Source organism: Canis lupus, chromosome 25, assembly GCF_011100685.1.
Source record: "Canis lupus familiaris isolate Mischka breed German Shepherd chromosome 25, alternate assembly UU_Cfam_GSD_1.0, whole genome shotgun sequence".
Lineage (NCBI taxonomy): Eukaryota > Metazoa > Chordata > Mammalia > Carnivora > Canidae > Canis > Canis lupus.
This window is the reverse complement of record NC_049246.1, coordinates 7,271,158-7,281,589: the sequence shown is the minus strand read 5'-3', so window position 1 is coordinate 7,281,589 and position 10,432 is coordinate 7,271,158. Positions and strand designations below refer to the sequence as shown.

The 10,432-nt window shown below is 42.4% G+C and overlaps 1 pseudogene; it reads left to right on the top strand.

Moving 5' to 3' along the window:
• Nucleotides 1-1,213: 1,213 nt before the first annotated feature.
• LOC100685682 lies at nt 1,214-1,755 on the top strand (annotated as a pseudogene).
• Nucleotides 1,756-10,432: the final 8,677 nt, after the last annotated feature.

Here is a 10,432-nt window from a genome sequence, read left to right as displayed (position 1 = left end):
AATCTGTGTTTCTTCTTCCAACTTCTCTAATAAAATTGGGATATATTCTATGTATACTATCTTGTATTCTGCTCTTTTTCACTTAACAGTGTAATTTTCTCATGCTCTTAAGTACCTATTTTGAAAAAGCAAGCATGGGGAAAAGAGGGAGATCATCCCTGCCAGCAATCTCTCCAGACATAAATACTCTGCATCACCAATATTTAGTATATGGGAAAGGTAAAATAGGAAGAAGAGAGAACATGGATATCTGTTTATCTGAAAATAATTGATGTTCATAATCAATGAATCTGTAGTTATTGAGTTCTGACTTTTGCTAGGGAAGCAAAAAGACAGACTTTGTCTCAAGAAACTTCAAATCTGGGATACAAGATTTGAACTAATAAAAAAATTAAATAATACAGAAGTTTAAAAAATAATAATAATGCAGAAGTTAAGTAACATCTAATAATAGCATAAATATTTCACAGAAAGCTGATGCTAATAAGTGGTACAAATAATAATCAGTCATAAAATAATCATTGCTGGGAAGAACGTTTGGAATCAAGTCACCCAAACTTTCTCATTTGTACCACTGAGTGGGCACACCACACACTGGATAGTTTGTCTGTCTCCTCTACCCATGACCCACCCCTGCTTCTCAGCCCCTTGGGGATAATGGGCCATTGCCATAAGTCAGGGCTTCTCCAGACAGAAGGAGAACTGATTTTAAGCACTCAATAAAATTTGTGGAAATAAAATGGAATTGAATGTGTCAGGCACACCTCTGTACCCCCCAGTGCTTTATAATATATGAGATCAATGAATGAAGACAGAACAAACAGACAATGACAGGTGCTTGGGAAGAGGGAAGAATACAAGCTCTCATGTTCAAAACATGATCCATCACGTATTGATTGCACTGTCTTGGGAAAATTAGTGAATGATGCTGGGTCTTTCTAGTCAGTGTATAAATCTAGCTGGGGAATATTTCTGGCCTTATTATACAGCATTTTTCTAAACCTATTTTAAATCTACCATTTCTGAGATTGCTGATCCCTGTGCATAGTCGCTGCGGCCCATCGCCCCTGCTGGGAGTCCCACCTGGAAGCTGCTGGTGGACCTGACTTCCAAGGGAGCCAGCTGGAGCCAGAGGCCAAGGTGAGGCAGAGGTGGCAGGAGTCGAGGCCGGAGTCTGTCTCTGACCACTGACAAAGGCGACAGGAAGCTCATCATGGGTGGCTTTTTATCAAATATTTTGTCTAGTCTTGTTTGGAACCCCAAGAAATGAGGATTTTAATTTTGAGATTGTATGGAGCAGGAAAAATGTAATTTTGTACAGATTGCAGGTTGGAGAAGTGGTTACTACTATTCCTACCATCGGATTTAATGTTGGGACAGTAATATATGAGAACCTTAAATCCCAAGTCTGGGATTGAGGAGGACAGACAAGGCTCATGCCATACTGGAGATGTCATTATTCAAACACGGATACAGTCGTTTCTATAGTAGACAGTTGTGACCGAACCAAACTGGCATTCCCACGTCAGAGTTAGTGGCTATGCTGGAGAAAGAAGAGCTGAGAAAAGCCATTTTGGTGGTGTTTACAAATAAGCAGGGCATGCAGCAGGCCGTGACTCCATTAGAGATGCCAATTCTCTTGAGTTACCAGCACTGAAGGACCCACAGCGACAGATATGCAAACCTTCAGCAACCCAAGTCACTGGCTTCAATGAGGCAATGAGATGGTTAGCTGGAACATTAAAGAACACATAATAGGGACGCCTGGGTGGCTCAGTGGTTGAGAGTCTGTCTTCAGCTCAGGTAGTGATCCTGGGGTCCTGGGATCGAGTCCCACATCTGGATCCCCGCAGGGAGCCTGCTTCTCCCTCTGCCTGTGTCTCTGCCTCTCTGTGTGTGTCTCTCATGAATAAATAAATAAAATCTTAAAAAAAAAAGAACACATAATAGCTCAGTCCCTGCTGGCATTCTGAAATGAAGACCACATCACATATCCCTTGGGAAATGTGTACTTCATGCTACTAAATATTAAAAGTGTGATTGTTGGCATATACTGAGCTGATTGCCATATGTGTAATAAATATAAAATATAACTATTAGGTTAGGTAACTCACCATTATTGAACCAACTGAATGTCTGTTCTGTGTAATGTAAAATCCTTCCTTGCTTTCTTGTGTTAAGTATATGTTCTATTTGTATGGAATTCTTAATTCCAATAGAGTCCTGTTAAAGACTCTATTCTTACCGAGGAAAAAACCCTCCTATTTTTTAATTAGTAGGTGCAGCTTGTTTGTATAAACACTAATAAATATGTTAACTCAAAAAAAAAAAAACCCACTACCTTTTCTTTTATCTTTTGGTTTAACTTCATTATTTCATTATTCATCTAATGTGTATCATCACTACAGTTCTCTGATATTTTGACAATGGTTTGAACTTGGGTAACCATGAGAATAGAGATCACAATGATGCCAGAAGAATAAACTGGTTTTGAAGGAATGTCAAGACTTGCACCTGTAGTAGTTAGGTAGGGCTGCCATAACAATGGACTGGCTTCTAACAAGAACAGTGTCCTGAACAAACCCATCCCTTCCTTTATCATCCCTTAGTTTTCCTTCCTCTTTCCTCTCTCAAAGTGCGTATTATGTTAATCTATACTTGCTTGTATTTTCTAAACATCTTGGTAATGGCTAATCTTGCTTCCTTAATCAGATAGTAAGTTATCTGTGCTTTTTCTTATTTTTGAGGACAAGCTGGAGCACTGTAAGGGACCCCTTGTTGGATGAGTATGGGAGATTGTTCCCGGCTTGGCCCTCCCAGGGTTAGGTAAATGGAAGGAGGAGAAACCCAACATTGTTCATTGATCAAGATTTCTGAGGGAGGTTTTTACAGCTGAAATGGGAGGTCAGCTGATAGAGGAGGTTCTACTCCCTAACCCTGGACAGTATGACGAAAGGCTATATCTGACAATGCGACCAAGAACAGTGTGACCTAGTAACTGCTCTAGGCAAAGGGCAGGAAGGGTCTGCTCAGTGCAATAGCCTGTCTACTCATACTACCCCTCTGTGACCACTTCAAGTGTTCCATTTGGAGGAGGAATACTACATTAAGTTTCTTGAGGAATCTCATTTTTTAGAAGGTTCTGTAAAATAAACCTAAGAAGCTACTGGAATCTCTCCCACTGCCACTTTATACTCTGAACAGAATTTTCAAGAAAGAAAGGGCTTAGAATGCCCTACTCTCCAGGATCTTCTCAGATCTATGGATTGACCTGAACCTGGGGCAGACCACATGGTCAGTCCTGAAGCTGCTCTAAAGAGGGGCTGTTCAAGGACACCCAGCAGTTTAATAGGCCACACAATAACCCCTGGCCCTAGCACGAACAGTGGCATTCAGCTGGCCTGAACTAGGATGATGCTTAATGGTTCACTCAATGCCTTAAAAGTTTCCAGCTGTTGCCCTGACTTCTCATAAGAAAATCCTGAAGTCCTAGACAAACAAAACCCAGGTGCAGAACAAAATTAAGTACATGGTTCTATCAGTAGTTCACACTGCTGCACCTCTAGCTTATTATGTGCCATCCTCTTAATTCCATCAGGACTTTCTTCTACCTAATAATTTCATACTGCTCAGTGATTAATTATCTACATGTTGTAGGGACTGCTTTAAAAGCTGGTATATTCATAAGTAGTGACTGTCCACTTGCAGAAATATGGTGAGACTTTCGGAGTAATGGACCAGGGATCTTTGAGTTAGCTGACGTAGACATTTGTTTTGGTTTCCCACCTCATTTGTGCCACAAATATTTAGGTGCCTACTATATGCAGGGCACCAGATGGAGACATGGCATCAGCCATGAGCATCTCAAAGTCCTCGCTCTCCTGGAACCTATATTCTAGCAAGATGAGATAGACAGTATACAAAGAAACAAATGCATATGTACTGTGATGTCAGGTATGATGCATTATAAAGAAAATCTAGAAGTGGTGTGATGAGGGTTGCTACTTGAGGTTACATTGTCAGTATGTGGGGGGGATACTTTAAAAATTTTTTTTTTTTTTATTCATGAGAGACACAGAGAAAGAGAGAGAGAGAGAGGCAGAGACACAGGGAGAGGGAGAAGCAGGCTTCATGCAGGGGGCCTGACGTGGGACTCAATCCTGGGTCTCCAGGATCACGCCCTGGGCCGAAGGCAGGCGCTAAACCGCTGAGCCACCTGGGCTGCCTGGGGATACTTTTTCTGATGGCAGTTAAGTAAAGAGAGTGTAGTGAGGAAATAATTTGTGCAGATACATAGGGATAAGCATTCTGAGCAGGGGGATCAGCAAATGCAAATGACTGACCAGAGTCAAGGGTATGCCTGGTCTGTTTAAGGCAAAGTTGGGAGGTCTGTATGGAATGAGGGAAGAATAGCAGGAGTTGAGGGTAATAGGGTCTAGATCCCACTGGGCCTTATAAGTCACATCAAAGATTCAGAATTTCTCTGGGTATAATGGGAAGCCACTGGGGGATACTGAACATGAAATTATTAACTTGACATTTTAAAAGCATCAGCCTGGCTTCTACTTGAGGAATCAGGAAGCAAGACTGGAAGCAGAGAGAAGGTGATGGCAGTGATTCATGAGGTAGATAATGTCAGCAGAGATGAGGGTACACTAGTCTGATTTGGGATAATTTGTGAACCTAGAGTTCATCGGGGTTTGCTGACAGATTGGATTAGGGTTGCCAGAGAGAGAAAATCAAGAGGTATTGATATAAATTGAAGTCATTGGTAATCTTCCAATTCTTGAGTTGGGTGATAGGTTTGTGCATTCATTAGATTAGTCTGTGTTACGTTTTACACATATAGTTTATATTATTTTTTCTATGAGTCAAATGTTACATTTAAAAACATTTCAAATTTAATAAAGAGAATGGAAAGAAAGGAACTGGAGATAGCGAATGCAGATCTTTCTTTCAAGGAGAACTGCTGCTAGGAGAATGGTCTTGGGGAGGCATGAAGGGGAATGTGGTGTCACTCCAATACAGCAGCCTGAGTTTCTGATAGAAATAATCTCCCAGTAAAAAGGGGGGTGGGAATGATAATGGAGGGGGAGAGAAGGGGAACTTCAAGAATAGAGTTCCTTCTTACAGGAGGGGATGGGATGAGAATCCAGGGATGAGACGCAGTTGACTCTGGATGGCGCAGGGCTTTTCTACATTGTGATAAGATGGAAAGCAGAGTATAAGCACAGATGCATGTGGGATGGTAGATTTGTTGAGAGGTTGTGAAATTTATTTTCCAATCATTTCTGTCTTCTCAGTGAAAAAAGAAGCAAGGTCAGCATCTGAGAGTGGGAATGAGGGAGGGGGTGTTAGAGTTTGAAGAAAGAGGAGAAGCTATGAATTAGGAAATGGGAGAGAAATGACATGGAAATGAGCAGGGTGGCTGGGCTGGGCTGAAGGCCCATGTGTGGCAATAAATTTTGAGATAACCCGCCTGGTGGATTTTTTTTTTCCAACCTTGTTCAGCTGTTCAGAGGTGGAAAAGGAGTAGAGAGTTGAGTTTCACCAGGATTTTTTGGGGTTTTGTTTTTGTTTTTTGCAGACTACTCCTTTGAAGGGAGAAGGGTAGGGTCTTGAGAAAGAATGCAAGGGTGTGATTATAATGGTGGACAAAGGAATCTCAGCTCTAGAAGGAAGGGAGTGAGATCATGGGCAAGGTTGGGATATGGCAGTGACAAGGTGTAGGGTCAGAGGATTCCTAGTCCTAGTGGAGCTGTAGAATTGTTGCCAGGCAAGTTCTGGTAGGAGTAAGACAGAAAGTTGGCAGAGGGTGGTTAGAGAGTAGGGCATCTAAAGCTGAGATGTCATGGGGCACTGGGTGGCTCAGTGGTTGAGCATCTGCCTTTGGCTCAGGTTGTGATCCTGGGGTCCTGGGATCAAGTCCTGCATCAGGCTCCCCACAGAGAATCTGCTTATCCCTCTACCTATGTCTCTGCCTCTCTCTGTCTCTCATGAATAAATAAATAAAATCTTTTTAAAAATTGAGATGTTAGAGGTGGTGAAGCTATTGACAACAATGAAGTCAAGAGTACGACATGAATGTCTGTGGAAAAAGCAGGTTGGAGACCAGGAGCATTGGGGATCTGTGAATTTTGAGGTCAGAGTGTTGAAGAGAAAGAGTCCATGGGCAAATTAAATCACCTTAAGGGTGATAAAAGTAGTAGTAGAGAGAAGGACTGAGTTGGATGCTGAGGTCTTCAGTGAATGAGGAGGAGCTCACGTGGTTGCAGAGGAACAGCTCACATGGTTGTGAAGGAGGACCTGCAGATGTTGCAGTCTGATGGGTTGCCTTTGAAAGCCCCAGGGGTTGCCAGGAAGCATAAGGACCAAGGAGACTCCTGCCTGACTCTGCTTTCCCATAGTTATTGGTTTTCTTTCCATTGCTCTGCTCAAGTGCCTGCTTACACATTAAGATCTGAGGTATGGGGATCCCTAGGTGGCGCAGCGGTTTGGCGCCTGCCTTTGGCCCAGGGCGCGATCCTGAAGACCCAGGATCGAATCCCACGTCGGGCTCCCGGTGCATGGAGCCTGCTTCTCCCTCTGCCTGTGTCTCTGCCTCTCTCTCTCTCTCTGTGACTATCATAAATAAATAAAAATTAAAAAAAAAAAAAGATCTGAGGTATGTTCATTCTTTTTTTTTTTTTTTTGGTATGTTCATTCTTTAAAACTCAATTGCCTTTTGGAGAAGTGACTAAATGAGTTATTTTTTTAGTATAGGTGTCCATGACCAAGACTGGGTGTAGGGAGGGGCATTAGGCTGCTCAGGAGAACGTCCCGGTGGAGTCAGGAGTGTGGCTGGCTGAGAAGCTGCTTTTCTCTCTCTCTCTCTCTCTCTCTTATTTATTTATATGAGAGACACACAGAGAGAGGCAGACATAGGTATAGGATGCAGAACTCAATCCCAGGACCCCAGGATCATGCCCTGAGCCAAAGGCAGATGCTCAACCACTGAGCTGCCAAGGCGTCCCAAGAAGGTGCTTCTCTCATCACACTTGGAGCAGTAGATTGGGACAAATGGAGCCAGGGCCTCAAGGCCAAGGTAAAGAGACGAGATGCTGACCTCTTTGCAAGGAAGGTCCTTAAAGGCTTTCTAAGCAGTTTCAAAATAAGGCTTTGGAAGAATAACTAGCAGAGAATGGAGTGGGAGAGACTGAGGACAGGAGAGCCAGCTGAGAGGCTTTAGCAGCAATGGTTATGGAGCTGAATGGGAGGGGAAAGGTGTGGAAGGAAGGAAGGAAGGAAGGAAGGAAGGAAGGAAGGAAGGAAGGAAGGAAGGAAGGAAGGAAGGAAGGGAGGGAGGGAGGAGAGGGCAAATACAGGCGATATTTTGAGGAAAGAACTGGCATCATCTATCTGATTATTGCATATTGGAGATGAGGGAAAAGAAGAATGAGAGATGACTCCAAGGTGGTAAGCCCGGTGATGGGAAAATATTGTCATTACCTGAAGAAACAGAGCAATGAGCAGGGAGGCTAGATTTGGAAGCAGAGTTGTTTCATTTTTGAAAAAAAAAATTTTTTTTTTTACTTCCTAAAGGAACACACCGTTACTGTGTCCTTGTATCATAAAATATAAGGAAATAAAAAGAAAATGATTAGAGGTAAAATCTTAGTATATAATTTTGGTATACATGTCGGTATACCTTGGACATTTTGTGGAAAATAATTAGAAGTAAAATTTTGATATACATTTTGGTATGGATATATTTGTGAGAATCTTAAAGCATATGTTAAATCATATTTTACCTGAAATTGCACAATCTGCTTTTTTTTTTAAGATTTATTTATTTGAGAGAGAGAGGTTGGGGGAGAGGCAGAGGAAGAGAGAGAATCTCAAGCAGACTCCCTGCTTAGCATGGAGCCCACCATGGGGCTTAGTTTCACAACCCTGAGATCATGACCTGAGCTGAAACCAAAAGTCAGACACTTGACTGACTGAGCCCCGCAGGGACCCTGCAAAACCTGCTTTTTAAATGGTTAATCTGTTGGAAACCTTCTATATCATTGCATGTCTACTACAATGCCATTTTGAATAACCATATAGTAGTCCACTGTACAGGTAATTTATTATACCAACTCTATCTTGTTGGATATTTAGGGTGTTCCAATTCTTTTGCTATATTCAATTCTTTTCAGTAGCTATGCTTAGAGCTAAATATTTGTTCATGGTCACGATTCTTTTTTTTTCTTTCATTCCTTTATTCTCCAAATACACATTGAGCACAAAGCCCTCGGGATCAAAAGTAGATGTGATCCAGTCCTGAACTTTAAGGTTCATGTGGTTCAGGGCAGGGAAACAGGGAAGCAGACCTAAATTTACAAGGCGAGCTCTACAATCCAATTCTCTAATTTCCAAGAACATTATATTGTTTCAAATTTAATTTAAAATTCCTATCTTCAACACTTTATAAAATATTGTGATAATTTCTTTAGTTTAATTTTTTAAAAAAGATTTTATTTATTCATGAGAGACACAGAAAGAGGCAGAGACACAGGCAGAGGGAGAAGCAGGCTCCCTGAGGGGAGCCCAATGTGGGACTCCATCTCTGGACCTGGGATCATGACCTGAGCCAAAGGCAGATGCTCAACCTCTGAACCACCCAGGTGTCCTGGGTTAATTTTTAGAGATGAAATTGTGATTTAACATTTTAAGATTTCAATCTGTGTTTCCCAGTTGCTCTTCAGAGAGGCTGCATCCCAGGAATGGTGCGGCAGAGCCTGAAGACCCTCCCCTGTCACCCATTCTTGGTCCTTTCTAGGAGCAACAGATACCCTCCAAGTATAGCTGGGCACTCAGCTTTCCAGCTTTAGAGTAATGTCCCATGTCCCTTTGCAACTCAGTATGGCCGTGTAACCTTATTTTGCCATGTGGGATGTGTAAGAAAGGATGAGTACAACTTCTGGTTCCTTCCTGTAGAGATGCTTACTCGGGACAGTCTCTTGTCCATTCCTTTGTTAATGGCTGAGAAATGCTGACAACAGGGGCCGTCTTGGAAACGTGGGCTGGGGATGGCTAAACCAGCACAATCCCTGGATTTTCTCCCCCTGGATTGTCCTGTAAGGGAGAATTAAATTTCTATATTGTTTAAGCTCCTGGCCTGTTGTTCTTAGACCAGCTTAGCTGGCCCCAAACTCATATACACAGCATCTAAGACTATCTCTTAGCCTGTTGACACTTTGCCCAAGAATATATTCTTTTTTAATGTAAAGTTTCTTTCGCAAAGAATTGTACCTTTTTTTATTTACATGGTTAATGGTTATGGAATTATGTTGAACTAATTAATTGTGATTTTAACAAGCAGTTCAACAGTTTGCTTCCTGGTTGAACCCATGCTCCCAATTTAACCTGGGATTAACCTTTACTCCTCTTTCTCAACCTCATATCTAATCTGTCGGGAAATTCTTGGCTCCACTTTCCAAATATCTAGAATCTGACTATTTCTTGCCACTTCTACTGCTACTACCCTGCTCCCAGCCCCCTTACCTGCCATTTTTTCCCAAATGAGCAGGCAAAGTAATCCTTGAGAAGCCACTGAGTTCATGTCACTCCCCTGCTCGAACCCTCCAGCAGCTTGCCATGGTACTCAGTGTAAGAGCCAACATTCTCTGTTCCTGCCCAGATGGCTTCCTTGCTGGTCCTGAATGGGCTGGGCCTACCCTGAGCTGCAGCCATTTGCATTGGCTGTTCCCTGTGTCATTTATTCTTTGTCTAGATATAGCCATGGCTCACTTCCTCACCTCCTTTGGGTCTCTGTTGAAATGCTACCCTTCAGCAAAGCTCATTTTGACCCTGTTAACTACTGCAGCCACTCCATATCAGCTGCACAGTCCTGTTTTTTCTTTCTTGACTACAAATTTATCTCCCTATAGCACGTCACCTCCTGAGGTGCTATGTACTAAACAGTTTACTTAATATGCTTATTGTTTATTCTCCATCTTCACTAGAATGTAAATGGTGCAAGGGTAAGGGTTTTGTTTATTTTCTTCACTGCTCCATGCCAAATGCATAGTACAATACCTGGCACATAGTAAATGTATTTGTTTCCTACTGCTGATGTAACAAATTGTCAAAATGTAGCGGCTTAAAACAACACACATTTATTAACTTACAGTTCAAAATCAAAGTGTTGGCAGGGTCATGTTCCCTCTGCAGGTTTTAGGGAGTAATATACCTCCTTGCTTTTTTCACCTCTAAAGGCTGTGCCTATTCCCTGGTTCATGTTCCTATCTCAAGACCAGCTCTGCTGGCATCACCTCATTGCCTTCCCTGAATCTGGCTTTCCTGCCCATCTAGTTCCCCTATAAGGGTCCTTGGGATTACACTGGGCTGACTGGAGCATTAGTCAACTTGGGCTGCCCAACAGCCAAACACCATAGAATAGGTGGCT